The sequence below is a fragment of the Pelobates fuscus genome, chromosome 1 (genome assembly GCF_036172605.1).
Source record: "Pelobates fuscus isolate aPelFus1 chromosome 1, aPelFus1.pri, whole genome shotgun sequence".
NCBI classification, from domain to species: domain Eukaryota; kingdom Metazoa; phylum Chordata; class Amphibia; order Anura; family Pelobatidae; genus Pelobates; species Pelobates fuscus.
This window is the reverse complement of record NC_086317.1, coordinates 360,574,880-360,593,468: the sequence shown is the minus strand read 5'-3', so window position 1 is coordinate 360,593,468 and position 18,589 is coordinate 360,574,880. Positions and strand designations below refer to the sequence as shown.

Below are 18,589 nucleotides of genomic sequence, written 5' to 3'. Positions count from 1 at the left end.
AATGTCCTCTTTGATCTATTCTATTGTAAAGAGACTGAGGGCAAAATAAAATCTTCAAATACTATTAAAGAAAGCATGCACCAATGTTAGATCTTGAATGTAGCTTGAAAAATGGCATCCCTAAAGGGTTTACAATGCATGTAAATAATTCTCCCAGTCATTTAGTAATCCTGTTTGAACATATATTTAATATAGTTATGTATTAGATACACTATTAAACTTATGTTCATAACATATTTTTTTGTGTCAGCATTTCTGTTTGGTAATTTAACCAAGCAACTGTGATTAATATTAACAAAAAATATTGAATTTGATAAAGATCAGTTGAAATTGATAGCACAAAGAAGATAGTCTTAGTGTTCTTATGGTAATTGTCGGCGAAATATATTGTTCTCAAGTCTCAGTGGACGACCTCTGATGACACTGTTTCTGTCTCTTCAGCTACTTTCTCACACCATGTCTTACAAGGAGAGGGCATAATTAAAATAGTGACAGTTGAAAATAGCATCGGCTGCTAGGGAGTGTACTCCATGGTACTGTTCTGAGATTGGTGTCCCAGCACTGTCTTTAAAACCTGCAAGAAACCTGCACTCCAGAGTATAATATGTGATGCCTGGTACTGATCCGCAAATAATATATAAAGCAAAATGTAAGAGCACTTCAAGGACTTTCTTAGTAGGTAAACATAAAACATAGCTTTTATTCAGTTTCCATTAAATAAAATATTGATGTTTCAGTTTTGGTACAAAACTTTCATCAGGACCCTTTTGTACCAAAACGGAAACATCCGTATTATTACATTATCATATAACTAAAATGTTATTTTATTTGTATCTACTAAGAAAGTCCTTGGAGTGCTATTACTTTGTCATCTCTTATGGACAGTGATAGCAGATGTCCCACCTGGAATCTGGTCTAATAATGTATAAATATATATCGATTAATAATTATATATGTTATTAAACCAGATTCCAGGTGGGACACCTGAGATTGCTATCCAGAAGAGTTTAGTTCTAGGACCAGCAAAGATACTGCACAGAAACCTTTAAACTCCCAGGCCTGAGAATGAGGAATACACATACAAAAAAAATGATGTATATGATTTATAGACAGGCATATAAACATACAAGTACCATAATAAAAAGACTTAACAACTTCTGAAGTACTTGTTTATGGTAGTCTGCCAATGTTTTTAAATATTGTTTAGTTTCTTCAATATGATGAGAGGAAAATATCTAACTGTTTTCAATGTGATTTAACAAGAGAAAACAGGTCAATCAGCTTTTCTCATCATATAAGTGTTGATCGTCTTTGCCACATGAGGATTGCATGATACTGGCAATTACATTTACTTACCAGCACTGCAGTTTCATTATTGTTCAATGTAGGGAATTGGCATTTGATGAAACCCCTAGCTGATTTTGTTTTTTTCTTTTATAACTTATTTAGCACTGTTTCCCCCCTTTTTTATTTGTTGTGTGGACAATGCTTGTGAAGTTACTTTATGTCATGAAATAATTCCTGGCAGAGCATGAACGTGTATTAGTGATGTCTCTATTAGTGATTTCATTTTTATGCTATAGGGTAGATACTAAACCAGTTGAAAATGAATCTGTGGATATTCTTACAACAGTCAAATATTACAAACCTGAATAGCACTAACACAATCAGAAATTATTATATTGTTGTCCATCATCCGTGCTGGAAATGATAAAGTATTGTCCTGATTTAATCCTGACAACGTTAAGAAATATTTTTAATTATTAAAACATTACATAACTAGTGGTATATATTAGAGTTGCAGCATTATTCTTCAGAATGAAGGACCAATTGTTCCTGTTCTCTGCATATTTATATAGTTAACTTTTCCTCTAACTGTCTTGTTCTGACAGTTAGTTTGTCTGTGTTATTCCGACCCAATACTTGTTTGTTATCAGTAATATTTGATACCAAGATAAGGAAGCAGAAATTATCAATGTGCTAAAGGGCATTATTTGCATTGCAACATTCTTTCATTGAGAATAACTAACAGTATACACAAAATAAAATAATTTTCATAAAATATTCAAGCGTAAGTATGGAAAAAATGATTAAAATGAAGAACCAAATGTTCTTTTGAAAGTGTAGGTTTTTTAACCAATTTCAGATTTCAAAGTTTGTAGATGATGGGTCATTATATGGATACAACATTATGCTATCATTTTGCAGTTAAATCATTTCTGAAAGTGATTTATATTGAGTAGTGCCCCTTCATATGTCAAGGGGTACAAGCATTAATCTGTTCAAATGGCAAAATTATTCCCATTGCTATGCTTATTGCCACACAATTTTCACTTATTAACAAGCATTGGTGTGAAAAAGAAAGCACACAGGAGACAGATGGCTCAAATAGTGTAACATCTCTAATAAAAAAAAACTAAAAAGAGAAAGAATACATATACTTACTAAAGAGGTGCTTGTGTAGTGAGGAGATCACCTCATAACACATATAGAAAAATCTGGAACAATTCTTGACAGCAGGTGGAAACTATAGACTCATTAGAGATCCATATACAGTCAAGTGAAGAGCAAGAAAACTGTCTTATATTGATACGCCAAGCATTTTTACTGATGGCATGGTCTGCTACATATATAGTGCTTGTGAATAAGCACCTCTTCTGTGAGTATGTTTATTCACTTTTGATTTGTTTGTATTAGAGGTTTTATACTGTTGGTGCCCTTTGTCTACTCTGTGCTTTTTTTTTCAGATCTCTGCTTAGTTCTATATACACATTGGAAGATACAAGTTGTTCCTTCAAGAGCACGTCATTGAACTATTATTGGGACTCTGTTTCGTGGACTAGCCCCGCAGTTCTTTTTGAAATGTCAACTTAGCCTGGCTCCAAGCCAAATGTAGCCAAATGTATTTACTTTTCACTTATTGCAATCATTCTTTTGATCAAATCGTTAAAATATTGAAAACTGCAGCAATTCACTTTTGGGATATCTGTTGTATAGTTTTGGTTCTATTGGGCTAAATTGTTTGTATTCTGTACACACACACACACACACACTCTCTCTCTCTCTCTCTCTCTCTCTCTCTCTCTCTCTCTCTCAGGCAGATATTGTTTGCAATAAGCACAGTTTATGTTCACAGTCACCAATAGTCTTGGTGTATGAAGTCATATCTCTAACACGTATATTATTGGCACTTAAAGTAGCTCATAGAGATACATTTTGTGATGCCGTGCAATCTGATACTGTCTGATGAGTGAAGGCTTTCTTGCTATATGATGAATAAAACCTTACTTTCAGTTAATACATGTCACAGATGTATTAATACACATATAGCTATTTACAATAAAAATGTGGATCACAGGTATTTCTCTAGCAACTCGACTTATGCTAGAATGTTTATTATCGGACTACAATTTGACAAGATATAAATACAATAATTAAGGTTTACCACACACATGTATAAGGTAATAACGAGATTTGTTATTGCATTAACTTACATTTCTCTGTTTCTCATTTTGAATTATGTGACAGTTTCTCAAATGATTCCTAAAGGTATAGGTTCCCAGCAATTCAATTGCTGAATGCCCAATACTGTTCAATAAATGGAATGAAGGTCTCATAAATCTTACTATAAAAATCATTTTAAAATGATTTTAAATATCAACGTGCCTTTTTAAAACAAAATGTCAGTTTTACATACTAAATTGCAAGTCTCATGAGTTAATTAATTAACTAAATATGGAAACGTGAAAATAGATGCCTAATTTGTCTTTTGCAGCCATTCTTTTTATTTTAACTTTGTTTCCTTGTTGTAAATTTGTACTAACCTTACAGCAAATTAAAATAAAAATGGTGCCAGAAAACCAGAAACAACATTGTCACAACCTTGTTGTTTGTTTGTTTGTTTGTTATTTTACAAGGAGATATGAAACATTATCAAATATAGTACAGTTTGAAACAATTGTTAAAGAGAGCTTTATAACTAGCAATAAATTAGTCATCTGTACTAATTGTCTCAGATTATACATAGAGCAAAAAAGAAAATTGGAAACACAAAACTTACTTAAAGGCATACTGTAGTGCCAGGAATACAAAGCTGTATTCCTGGCACTACTGATCCCTCTGCCACCCCGTTCCATCGTTTCCCCCCTCCCTGGAAAAGAAATGGTTAAAAACTTACCTTATTCCAGCGTAGACATCTCTCGGTGCTGGGTCAAACCTCTGCCCGCTCCTCTGTCCCGCGACGACCTGGATTAGACCTCCCTAGAGGAAAGCATTGAATCAATGCTTTCCTATGTTGAAAAAACTGATGCCGGAGGTCCTTATCCAGAGCATGAGGACGTCCAGGTTCAGATAACGGACCAAGATTCTGTTACAATTCTGGAAACGCCCCCAGTGGCTGTCTTGTGGACAGCCACTGAGGGCAGACTTAGAGCTACAATGTAAACATGAGCTGAAGTGGTCTGGGGTCGTACAGTGTCCTTTTAATTTACATATCAGAAAAATAAAAAAAAGATGTCCAGCACACCTTACAGTAAAAAAAAAAAAAAAATGATATTCCTGTATTGGCAATCAACATCATTTTGACTGTATGTATTTATCAAGCAATGTAAACTCCTCCCCTAACCATACTCTCCACAGCTCAAATACAAAATAACTAAAGTTCTGCTTAGTAGATATACCCCAAATGAAAACTTCATTTAATTATGCATTTTTTTAATTGTTATATCTAAAAACTGCTTGGAAAAACTGCAGATCTCTTGTCTGCTGCCTTTGCAAGCCATCCTCTCTAACCTTGCGCAGACTTTATGTCACTGTTCAATCACAGCCCTTCCAATGAAGCACAGTGAGCAGACTTTACATGGCAGGTGCTCTGGGTAATTGCTGCCTTTTGAGTTCAGTGCAAATAAGCTAACCAAACCAGGAAGTAATAGGACCTGTTGAAAAGCCATGGGGTGTAACAAGTATAATTTATAATAGTGTCAAATTCTATTGAAATCTGCACTATTTCCAAAATGAAAACAAGAGGACACACTCTTCACACATAAAACTTTTCAGCAAGCTAAACTGATATAGGGGTCTGGAGTGTCACTTTAATTTCTATCATCTTAATTAATCTCATGATTAAGTAAGGGGTGTATTAAGCCCATTCAAAGTTACAGTTTCCATAGTGATAGTAACCATAGTTATGGAAACAACACCAATAACAAAGTGCAATCTGCTAAACAATTACACCAGTTATTACAATTCATCCAAGACAATGTGATATGTTACAATGTGATATGTAAAGCTCATAATAGCTGGACTGCCTTTCTGGCATTTTGTTGTGGACCTATGGTCAGTTTTGTATCGTTTGTTGAGTATTTTCTCTTACGTCCTATTATGATTAGATTAGATTGAATTTCTATATGCAGACTGATTCTTTGTGATATAACCTACATTTGTAGTCTCTCACTAACATAAATGACAAAATCTCACAACCTACTGTGGCAGTAGCTAGTTATCTAGATATCAATGTCCCAGGCTATCTCCCACTCACATACAGGCATAGCTAGGGTAAGACACACTGCTGTTATTTCTCCTACAGTAGCTGCATTCAAAGTCTCTGTAAAAAATCATGCATGGAAGTATATATTGTTTTACTACTGTCCCCAAACCATCAATTATTATTTTTGCTACTTCTTGATTGGACAAGAGATCCAGACCACATTATTTGGTAAACCCCTTGTCCATCATGGTATGCTAAATGGCTTATTTGTCTCCACCCCTTCTCCATTCAATCCCTATTTTTTTTATTCTGCTGCAAATCAAGAACTGAAATGAGCATGTTCAGGCTTACATTAGGTGGATCCCCTATGATTTTGTCCATTCACGCAACTGGCCCAAATTATGCCGAATAGCAGTTTGGACTGTAACTAATCTCCATGACTACTCATTATTATGATGTTCTAGTTTCAAACACTATCAGTCTACTGTACATGCATCAAAAGCAAAATGATTTGATAATTTATAACAAATGCTTCCTTTTGAATTAAATTTTATACTTTAAATAAATATATGTTCTACGTGTTAAGAAAGCACCATTATTATTTTGACTGTTTCCCAGTTAGAACTAAATTCAACTTGAGATAAAAAAATAAATAAAAAAAAAGCATATGCAAAAACATGAATTAGAATATTGTACTTGGCTAGATCACCAAGTAGGCTTGCTTTGCTGTCTTTCTATCACTTCTTGCTTCCTTGAGGAAAGTCTTGTGGAAAAGGCCTTCCATGAGATCTGAATGTCTACGTGCAACTAGCGGACAGCAATTGTAAAACTGGCTAAATCCCTTTTTTCAAAAGTCAAGTTCTATAATGAGCACCAGCTCAGTAACTTTTCTTTAAAGGGCTTCATAAGGTCCTGGTCTAACTGACTAGACTGTGATACTATGGAGAGAGGTGGTTGCTATGCATTTCTGTTCCTCATCTCTGATAAATCGACACTGAGCAGCATCGTACCATTGGGGACCTGTTAGCAAGAATGCCTGACTAAAGCATTATGCCTTAGAACTCTTCTTTTGATATAGATTGCATAAAGAAAATACGACAGGAGGGTTAGCATAAATAAAATGCTTGTTATATAACGAGTTACCAGAGAATGGCAGGGAAGTTGAAGTAAAGGTATATGTGCTCATGTTTTTTTTTTTTTTGTATTTGTTCAAGAAAAATGTTTTATTTATTTACTACAAGGCTACAAAGCTGCATTTGTAAAGAAAAACTGACTAATTCAAGTCCTTTAGTGCAAGACATGCTGTTAGAAAACCTTTTGAGTAAAACAGCTGCTTCACTGTTGACTCTTTGTTACAACACACAGACTGCTTCAATATAGTATGGCACATAGAAAAAACTCATCATTTTCATTATTCCAATCGTAAAAATACTATTTTAGAGTAGTGCTTGTTTCTTTATTACCATAAACAACATAACATTCGAGATTCATCTTATGGTAATGAAGGAACAAAACTGGTAGTCAGAGGCTTGCAGAGACCTTCTTGAAATCATATCTATCTTTTGTGGTCTGGAAATAGTCATTAGGTGTGAAGTTTGGGGAGGCTTCATTTTATCAACTCTTTGTTTCACCGTATTTTGGCATCTGCCAAGACCTGCCTGAATTTAATATAATGTGTTTATAGTGGAGAGGTATTTGAATATCTGTGACCCATATTGAATGGGAATCCTAAAATGTTCACATTGTTTGACACTATTTGAAAGTGGAACTGCCATTTCCAGGGATTTCTATATATCATGTTTATAATTCCCCATATTTAACAAATATGTATTTGCGAAGTATGAAAAATTTAATGTAATGTAGAAAGTCAAACATTTTTATCCTGCAAATGGGAGCCTATTAGCTCCTTATCAGTCATTAATCTAAGCAATAACGTACTAAGGGGATAACAGGTAGCAGAGGGGTGCACAGCGCAACTGCATTCCACCAGAGCATGCACATGCCTATTGGCACATTGCTTTTGGGGGCATGTGCCTGCTCTGTGGTATTGGAAGCTGGCACAGTGGGTGGTGAGTGGGCTACTGGTATCACTTTGCACTGATTTCACAGTTTCCTCTCCTGCCACTGGCAGTAAAGGATCTGGGAAACCAGTGTGCAGAGACTGATCCCAGTAGAACCCCAAAATGAGCTTCCACTCCAGCACTCCCTGTCAAGGAAAGAACAGAGAGACTGGGTATACCTCCAGTTTAAAAAATAATACTTTTAATTATTAATTATAAACATATATTTTCTTTTTTGGATCTTGAAAAAGACCCGAACAGGTCGAAACATCGATCGGAATAGACATGATGTATTTATCTAAATAAACAACTTTGGAAAGACTTTTGAGTACACTCATTTTTCTTGGATCATATTTAGTATGCGGGTTGGCCCCAAGGCAATTTTACTGGACTTCAATTTCATAAGGGGTGAGTGCCAAGAGTTGGCCAAGAGTTGGCACCCGGTATCATTTGGTTGGAGGTAGGAGTGCAAAAGCTTGGATTGATTGTTTTATATATATATATATATATATATATATATACACTGAACAAAATTATAAATGCAACACTTTTGTTTTTGCCCCCATTTTTTATGAGCTGAACTCAAAGATCTAATATTTTTTCTATGCACACAAAAGGCCTATTTCTCTCAAATATCGTTCACAAATCTGTCTAAATCTGTGTTAGTGAGCACTTCTCCTTTGCCGAGATAATCCATCCACCTCACAGGTGTGGTATATCAAGATGCTGATTAGACAGCATGATTATTGCAAAGGTGTGCCTTAGACTGGCCACAATAAAAGGCCACTCTAAGATTGTAGACTCTTAGATTGTAAGCTCATTTGGGCAAGGCCCTCTTCACCTATAGTTCCATTAAACACTTTTGTTTATTGTTTATGTTTATTGGAATATCTTGGTGCTATACAAATAATTGAAATTGTAATTGTATATGCCAGAGAATGTGTGCTAGTCTACTTCAGTCAGTATTTTTATGTATGTCAGCCTGAATGGGTCAGTATGTGTGTATGTCATGTGTGTAATGTCTATCTGTATGTGTCATTGTGTGTCTGTATGGGTCAGTGTGTCTGTCTGTTTGGGTCATTGTGTGTTTGTATGGGTCAGTGTGTCTGTCTGTATGGGTCTGTATGGGTCAGTGTGTATGTCTGTATGGGTCAGTGTGTGTCTGTATGGGTCAGTATGTATCTGTATGGGTCAGTGTGTCTGTCTGTATGGGTCAGTGTATCTGTATGAGTCATTGTGTCAGTTTAGGTCAGTGTGTCTGTCTGTATGGGGCAGTGTGTGTGTCTGTATGGGTCAGTGTCTGTGTCTGCATGGGCCACTGTGTGTCTGCATGGGTCAATGTGTGTGCCTGCATGGGTCAGTGTGTCTATATGTGTGTGTCTTTATGTATGTGTCTGCATTGGTCAGTAGTGTCTGTATGTGTGTGTCTGCATGGATCAGTGTGTGCGTATGGGTCAGTGTGTGTCAGTCCACATGGGTTAGTGTGTGTGTGCCAGTTTGCTTGGGTCAGTATGTGTGTCAATTTGCATGGGTCAGTGTGTCTATATGTGTGTGTCTGCATGGGTCAGTGTGTCTGAATGTATGTGTGTGTGTCTGCATGGGTCAGTGTGTCTGTATGTGTGTGTCTGCATGGATCAGTGTCTGTATATGAGTCCGTGTGCATCAGTCGACATGGGTTAGTGCATGTGTGTCAGTTTGCATGGTCAGTGTGTGCCTACTTGAGTCAGCGTGTATGTTAGTCTGCACGATTGGTTGAATCAAATGTTGCGGCAAAGTTGTTTTCGCCTAGGGCGCCAAAAATGTTTGCAACAGCCCTGAATGTCATCTTCTAAATCTATTACTATAAATTTAAAATAAAATAGAGCATGTCATGAAAAAGATGACCGTTCTCCTTTAAATGTTACCCAAGTATTTCCAATGAATGTAACATCATGAACACCAAATAATGCATGTGTCACTTGTAGAATATAAACCATTTAGGTTTGCCTTGTACATTTTACCTTGTTTGCTACTTTGCTAATCAATCAGCAAGACAAAGAACTCTAGATAGTTTTAGGATATGACATGCATTGGCTATATAGTGATTGCTCCTATGAATATTGATTTTGCCATATACAGTCCCATTCTTTCTTATCAATGAAAGTAGATATTTATTAATTGTATATACAATCAATTTGAGCTAATCTTTGCTGATCTTAATACTTATTACAGAGTTTCAGAATGTTATGAACCAAAATTGAGGTAATAACAGCATTGAAAGATTCTTATTTTCCAGCTCAGATCACACGATGCAACTATTTAATTATCTATTATTATTATATCCATAGTTAGTAGCAATGCTACTATTTCATGTGAAGTGGAAAATATAAAGCCTTTTTATCCATTACTTTAGCGTAAACATAACCTCAGGCAATTTTTGAGAATCTTGGAACAACAAAACACAGAGGTGCAACTTATCTGCTGCCATTTCTTCCATTAGAAACTCTGATGATGCATTTGTGAGCAAGGCATAATGCATGTTTATTAAAATGTTTATAGCATTACATGACATCTCATTAGCATAGGCATTTTATTTGTTCCATTTGAGATTTTATTTCAGCATTTTTTATAACTGGCCAATTTCATGTGTTCTTCTATGTTGAGGAGCTCATAATAAATCTTAAAATAATGAAACAAATGCAAATGATTTTTTTTAGCAGAAAATTAAAATTTTCCTTCTAATATGTCTGTCATCTAAAGATAACCTTAAATAAATTAGTAGAATACACAGACATTTTGTGTGCACTGCAGCCCTAGTCACACCTCCCTGCACGTGACTTACAAATCCTTTCTAAACACTTGATGAACTGTCTAATCTAACGTTTACATTTATAATGTTTTACTGTTTTTATTGCACAGTTTGTTTAATTTAGAATCATCTCCTGCACTGTTAATAGTTTGCTAGACTTTGCATGAATCACCTGTATGTGATTAAAGTTCAACTAACAGAGCTGGAGATAAAAACTTCTAAAGGGAGGTAACATTTGAGTGAAAATAAAACCATTTTTTTATGCATGCTGTGTAAGTTATGGCCAGAAGAGATGTGGCTAGGGCTGCACGGACAGAAACAAAAGAGATTTAACTCCTAAATAGTGATGTCCCGAACTATTCGCTGGCGAATAGTTCCTGGCGAACATAGCATGTTCGCGTTCGCCACCGCGGGCAAACACATGCGCTGTTCGATCCGCTCCCTATTTGTCATCATTAAGTAAACTTTGACCCTGTACCTCACAGTCAGCAGACACATTACAGCCAATCAGCAGCAGACCCTCCCTAGCAGACCCTCCCACCTACTGGACAGCATCCATTTTAGATTCATTCGGAAGCTGCAATCATTTTTTTTTATTCTAAATGCAAAACATTGGTATATATGGGAATATTCACTAAATGCCAAACACTGGTATATAGGGGAATATTCACTAAATGCCAAACATTGTTATATAGGGGAATATTCACTAAATGCCAAACATTGTTATATAGGGGAATATTCACTAAATGCCAAACATTGTTACATAGGGGAATATTCACTAAATGCCAAACATTGTTATATAGGGGAATATTCACCAAATGCCAAACATTGTTATACAGGGGTATATTCACTAAATACCAAACATTGTTATATAGGGGAATATTCACTAAATGGCAAACATTGTTATATTCCCCTATATAACAATGTTTTGCATTTAGTGAATATTCCCCTATATAACGATGTTTTGCATTTAGTGAATATTCCCCTGTATAACAATGTTTGGCATATAGTGAATATTCCCCTATATAACAATGTTTTGCATCTAGTGAATATTCCCCTATATAACAATGTTTGGCATTTAGTGAATATTCCCCTATATAACAATGTTTGGCATTTAGTGAATATTCCCCTATATAACAATTTTTGGCATTTAGTGAATATTCCCCTGTAACAATTTTTGGCATTTAGTGAATATTCCCCTATATAACAATGAGGTGCGGTGGGTGGGGGCCCCAAAAAAACAATGAGGGGGGGACCTCCTGTCCCCCCCGGCCTCCACTGCTGAGCGGTGGGTGGGGGCCCTAAAAAAAACAATAAGGGGGACCTACTGTCCCCCCCAGCCCCCACCCCTGAGCGGTGGTGGGAGCCCTAAAATAACAATAAGTGGGGGACCTACTGTCCTCCCCCCTGGCCCCCACCCCTGCGTGGTGGGTGGGGGCCATAAATCACAATGGGGGGACCTACTGTCCTCCCCCCGCCCCCACCCGTGAGCGTTGGGTGGGGGCCATAAAATAATGAGGGGGGGAACTACTGTCCTCTCCCCCCGCCCCCACCCCTGCGCGGTGGGTGGGGGCCATAAAAATAATGAGGGGGGACCTACTGTCCTCCCTCCGGTCCCCCACACCTGCACGGTGGGTGGGGGCCATAAATCACAATGGGGAGGACCTACTGAGCGGTGGGTGGGGGCCATAAAAAAAATAAGTGGGGACCTACTGTCCCCCCCAGCCCCCACCCCTGAGCGGTGGGTGGGGGCCCTAAAAAAAACAATAAGGGGGACCTACTTCCCCCCCCCCCGGCCCCCACCCCTTAGCGGTGGGTGGGGGCCCTAAAAAAAAAATAAGGGGGGACATACTGTCCCCCCCGGCCCCCACCCCTGAGTGGTGGGTGGGGGCCCTAATAAAACAATAAGGGGGGACCTACTGTCCCCCCCCAGCTCCCACCCCTGAGCGGTGGGTGGGGGCCCTAAAAAAAACATTAAGGGGGGACCTACTGTCCCCCCCGGCCCCCACCCCTGAGCAGTGGGTGGGGGCCCTAAAAAAACAATAAGGGGGGACCTACTGTCCCCCCGGGACCCCACCCCTGAGCGCTGGGTGGGGGCCCTAAATACTAATAAGGGGGGACCTAATGTCCTCCCCCCTGGCCCCCACCCCTGAGCGGCGGGTGGGGGCCATAAATACAAATGGGGGGAACCCTAGTCACCCCCTCCCTCCCCAAAAAAATATATCCCCTACCTACCTCCCTCACCCTAAAAATAATGAGGGGGGGAACCTTTAACTAAGAACCTGTAAAAAAAATTAGAAAAAAACAACTTACCATTCGATGTTTTCTTTCTTCTAAAATCTTCTTTTTTCAGCCCCAAAAAAGCCCAAATAAAAAACCATAATAACCGACGCAATTAAAAAAAATAATAAAAAAAAAAGAGCGCAAAAAAAATTAATCCATCTTCACCCATGGAGGGCTCCGCGCAGACTGAGCTCTGAAGGGTGGGGGAAGGCTTATAAAGCCTTGCCACGCCCTGCAATTAGGCTAAGAACACTCTGATTGGCTGGTTCATTTTACACAGCGTGGGAAAATTCCAAAGAACTTTCCCACGCTGTGTAAAATGACACAGAGCACTGTGATTGGATGGATTTCAAGCCCACCAATCAGAGTGCTCTTTGTCATTTTACATAGCGTGGGAAAATTCCAAAGAACTTTCTCACGCTGTGTAAAATGACACAGAGCACTGTTTTTTTTATTTGGCCTTTTTTGGGGCTGAAAAAAGAAGATTTTAGAAGAAAGAAAACATTGAATGGTAAGTTGTTTTTTTCAAAAAACTTTTTTACAGGTTAAAGGTCCCCCCCTCATTATTTTTAGGGTGAGAGGGGTAGGTAGGGGGATCATTTTTGGGGGATGGGGGGAGGGGATAACTAGGGTCCCCCCATTTGTATTTAGGGCCCCCACCCGCCTCTCAGGGGTGGGGGCCAGAGGGGAGGACATTAGGACCCCCCCTTATTAGTATTTAGGGCCCCCACCCACTGCTCAGGGGTGGGGGCCGGGGGGGACAGTAGGTACCCCCTTATTGTTTTTTTTTAGGGCCCCCACCCACCGCTCAGGGGTGGGGGCCGGGGGGGACAGTAGGTCCCCCCCTTATTGTTTTTTTTAGGGCCCCCACCCGCCACACAAGGGTGGGGGCCGGAGAGGACGAGGACAGTAGGTCCCCCACTCATTATCTTTATGGCCCCCACCCACCGCCCAGGGGTGGGGGCCGGGGGGAGGACAGTAGGTCCCCCCCCTCATTATCATTATGGCACCCACAGGGGTGGGGGCCGGAGAGGGGGAGGACAGTAGGTCCCCCCCTCATTATCATTATAGCCCCCTCCCGCCACCCAGGGGTGGGGGCCGGAGAGGGGAGGACAGTAGGTCCCCCCTCATTATCTTTATGGCCCCCACCCACCGCCCAGGGGTGGGGGCCAGAGGGGGGAGGACAGTAGGTCCCCCCTCATTATCATTATGGCCCCCACCCACCGCCCAGGGGTGGGGGCCGGAGAGGGGGAGGACAGTAGGTCCCCCCTCATTATCATTATGGCCCTCACCCGCCGCACAGGGGTGGGGGCCGGAGAGGGGGAGGACAGTAGGTCCCCCTCATTATCTTTATGGCCCCCACCCGCCACCCAGGGGTGGGGGCCGGGGGGGAGGACAGTAGGTCCCCCCCTCATTATCATTATGGCCCCCACCCGCTGCCCAGGGGTGGGGGCCGAAGAGGGGGAGGACAGTAGGTCCCCCTCTCATTATCTTTATGGCCCCCACATGCCGTCCAGGGGTGGGGGCAGGGGGGGAGGACAGTAGGTCCCCCCCTCATTATCATTATGGCCCCCACCCACCGCACAGGGGTGGGGGACTGGGGGGAGGACAGTAGGTCGTCCCCCCCATTATCTTTATGGCCCCCACCCACTGCACAGGGGTGGGGGCCTGGGGGGAGGACAGTAGGTCCCCCCCTTCATTATCTTTATGGCCCCCACCTGCCGCCCAGGGGTGGGGGCCAGGGGGGTAAGGAGAGTAGGTCTCCCCCCTCATTATCTTTATGGCCCCCACCCGCCGCACAGGGGTGGGGGCCGGGGGGGACAGTAGGTCCCCCCTTATTGTTTTTTAGGGCCCCCACCCGCCGCACAAGGGTGGGGGCCGGAAAGGGCGAGGACAGTAGGTCCCCCACTCATTATCTTTATGGCCCCCACCCACCGCCCAGGGGTGGGGGCCGGGGGGAGGACAGTAGGTCCCCCCCCTCATTATCATTATGGCACCCACAGGGGTGGGGGCCAGAGAGGGGGAGGACAGTAGGTCCCCCCCTCATTATCATTATAGCCCCCACCCGCCGCACAGTGGTGGGGGCCGGGTGGGGGGAAGGAGAGTAGGTCTCCCCCCGCCTTCAATCACTGTTGTGGCCAGAAAGAGTCCCTGTGGGTTTTAAAATGTGCCTGCCTATTGAAGTCTATGGCGGTTCGCCCGGTTCGCGAACATTTGCGGAAATTCGCGTTCGCGGTCCGCGAACCGAAAATTTTATATTTGCGACATCACTACTCCTAAATTATACAGAATTGATCAGTAAGACTTCATAGACATAATCTATACACAAATACAGTTTTATAATATATTTCTAATGACTCTATATGTCTTGTTCATAAACATATTTTGTTAAACTATATTTTTTTACAATTGTAAAGACAGAATGACATCTTTTGAGAACAAATGCATACGAAACATTAATGCGTGGAATGAAAATGAAGCACTCTTGTGAATATGCATGCATCAAAAGGTTGTTTCTGTTAAGACTACTTTGTATGATACATAAACCACTGCTATGTTGTGTAGTAAGCCATTAATAAATGTACACATTTGTTGTTCTCAATGTTAGCCTTTGTTTTTTGCTGAGCTATACATACTGTGTATAAATCTGATTTATGTACAGAGAAAAGAATCATGTTGGATGCGTTATATTTCAAATCTTTTTATTTTTTTGCTATTAAGTATCAATGAATTGCACAATGTTAGAGATAATCATTATTAAGAGGGTTTAATGTTTTTTTTTTCTTGTTAAATATACACCAGTTAGATTAACAGTTGAGCTTTTTATTGTCTGGAAGGTTTCCTAATCTTACGATTAATTATACCAGCTACCAGGGATATTGGGACAAGAGGATATGATGTGAGAAATTAATTGATTCTTTAGAGCTTCTGCGGGTATCAGAACATTGTCATTCTCACTAAAAATCCATTCTTTCTTGGTTTGTTTAATGTTTAACTCTTTGCTCATTGTATACATCTACATAGAAAGTAAAATGGATAGAAGCAATATTTAAGAAAATGCATGACATTGAAGTATATATTTTGAGAAAATAATACCATCGAGTATTCGAACATCATAATCCAAAAGCCTGATGTAAATTATCATAATATTTATCTGCTATTCAATTTGTTTTGTAAAAAAAAAAAAAAAAAAAAAGTTTTATCCCACAGCACTGGAATGCCACAGGCTCAGGCACCTAGACACGTATGTGATCATATATAGCAGTTGGAGCTCCTTCCCAAATTTAATCTGTTTATCCCTTGAAATGTTGGGGAGAATGAGACACTAGGTCCAAACCTCACAACATTTGGAGGTATGGGATATGGATATCTGAAACGTGTGGGGATTATCCACAATGATAAGACTTGTGTCACTGATGATGTCAATATTAGGCCATCCTGTCATCAAGCACACCAGGATGCCCGACAGCCTGTCTGGCTAGCCCCAATGTACAGAAGAAAGCAATATCTGCATGATCTTAGAGTCTGTTCACAGCATAAGCACATCTGATGATGCACTCATGCTCTGGAGCCCAAGGACAGTATCCTTTTGACACCAGATGCAGGACACAACAGAGAACACAATTGGGATGGCAGGACTCCAAATTCAGGACTGTTCTGCTAAAACCAGGACTGTTTTAAGGCCTCCAGGTCACCCTCCATAGCATTTTGCCAAGCATATTGATAAGACTAGCGAAACCAGCTAAAGGTAAATAACTACATCCTACTGAGAGTCACCATTAAATCATGGATGTTACTCTAATAAAATGTAGGTAGCCTGAAATATTTATATTGTGGTGCGTTATCACAATTATTGGACCACCATGATTTAGGAACCACACTGTTCACAGCATGATATCACACTTTGGTTAACTAAAACATTTTAACTAAGATCCCAGATATCCAAGTGGTTATCTCCCAAGTCATATCACAAGCAAGAATGGAAAAGGGCATGTTAGATGGTTTAGAAAACTGTTGTTTTAAGGCAGAACATTGGGAGGAATGGATAACCAAATTGGATCAATAAAGCAGGGCATGGAATTACAATACACTGAGGGAACTGTCTCTCTCCAAAAACAAAACATGTTATGCACCTATATATAAATCCGAAGATATGATGTTAATGGTTCTATTATTAATATATATATATATGAATCCTAATAAAAAATCCTAATCCTAATAAATCCTAATAAAAAAAATAAAAAGGGGCGGGGCTTGGAGGCCATGCCGAATGGTCGCAGGTTGCATGAGCTCCTGCTTCAAATCGACTAAAAAGCAATCTGTGCCACTCAAAAGGCGACCTAAAGCCACACAAAGACCACCAAAAGCAAGGGGACAACGGGGTGCACAAGTTGGTACCCGTCAAGCGACGCTCCCATCGATACGCACCCGACACCCCAGCGAGGCCTACCTGCACGGCGGGCGCAAGAGAGACGGCCGCTCTCCTGCCGCCAACAACGGTGAGAACCTCAACACAGAGCCCTCGTTCCCCCCCCTATGTTCCGGCGGGGGTTATCACGGACCACCCTCTTACAATTCCAAGCGACAAATCCGTGCCCAAACAGGGACGAAAGGGTCCAGCTAAGATGGCGGCGCAGGCACAGCGCAGGAAGAAACACTCCCCTCCCAGGCCACCCAAGCACACAACGGAGTTCTTCAACAGGCTCCGTTCATACCTGTGGGAGAAGCTGAAGGCCAGGAGAGGGCCATTCAGACTGGCGGTGAAAGCGCTGGCAGCGTGGATCCGCCCCGCGACTCACCGCTGCCTGCAGTGGAACCCCCCACGTGGCTCCAGCCAGGCATCCCGACAGGCCCATACACGCACCTATAAAATCGAGAATGGAGCCCGCAAGAGTACCCGACCTGCATACCAACAGGCGATCTTAGCTACAACTATCACGCAAAGCGCAACCCGACGCAGAAGGACAAGCAGAGCCGACAGCGATAAAGATTACACTGCGGAGCCGCCCAACAGGTGCAGTCCAGGTCGGAGGGCTCTCCTGAAAGGCAGAGCCCCATCAAGGTATCCACCTTTCCAGCCAAATCGGAGCCTCATGAAGGTACCAGCTGAGTCCAACAATCAAATAGTGAGACTCTCATGGCAGAACGTAATCTGGGGAATTGGCTGATCCTACAGATATGCAGAGGACTCTCCCACCCCTGGCAAGTAATCCCAAGGGCACCAGCAACAGACTTGAATGCTTCTTCATGAGCATACTATTACTATTTTTATATTTTAAGTTTACTTTATACGCAGACCCTTTAACACAAGTTATCCATGATAAAACAGTTCATATTGATGCCCAGAATGTGTAACGGAGTTACCCCACTCTGTAGGCAGAATATTGCACTGCTATTTACCTCTCACTGCACAACAGCTTACACAAGAGCAGCGCAGCTAGCACACACATCACACACATGCTACTGTCACACTATAAAGCATAAGACCACACTACAACTATGTCAGCATAACTAGTACAAGCAATCTAGCACTGTTAAGCGTTGAATGTTTCAATTTGATCCTACTACATCACTGCGTAGCCAAGCTTGTTAACGTTATAATTATACATTGAGGGGGGCGGGGCCAACCGCCAAACGGATCAGACGCATCTAGTCTGAGCTCCAGCGCCTAAATTGATTTATCGGAGCCAACTCTGTACCAACTGCACCCACTAACGCACAAAGGTGCCCAAACCACCCACAAGCTACAGGCGAACACGAGGGTACCAGCATCGACCCAGCACGGTACCGGAGTCACCCGATCGAGATTTGAGGCCTACCGGGCTTGAGCTGGGATGAGACGGCCGCTCTCCCAGGTCTCCGAACGGCGTTAAGTTGCACCCGCCCCCCCCCCCTGGACCGGTGGGGGTTATCCCGGTCCACACGGGCGACCACGACCAAAGTCCACCAGGCCCAAACAGCGGGCATCAACCA

At 41.3% G+C, this 18,589-nt stretch overlaps 1 protein-coding gene across 2 annotated transcripts in view; it reads right to left on the bottom strand.

The window, feature by feature from the left end:
• The window catches only part of PCDH9 (protocadherin 9), a 2,224,845-nt gene that overhangs the window by 791,521 nt on the left and 1,414,735 nt on the right, over positions 1-18,589 (bottom strand). The window lies entirely within an intron of this gene.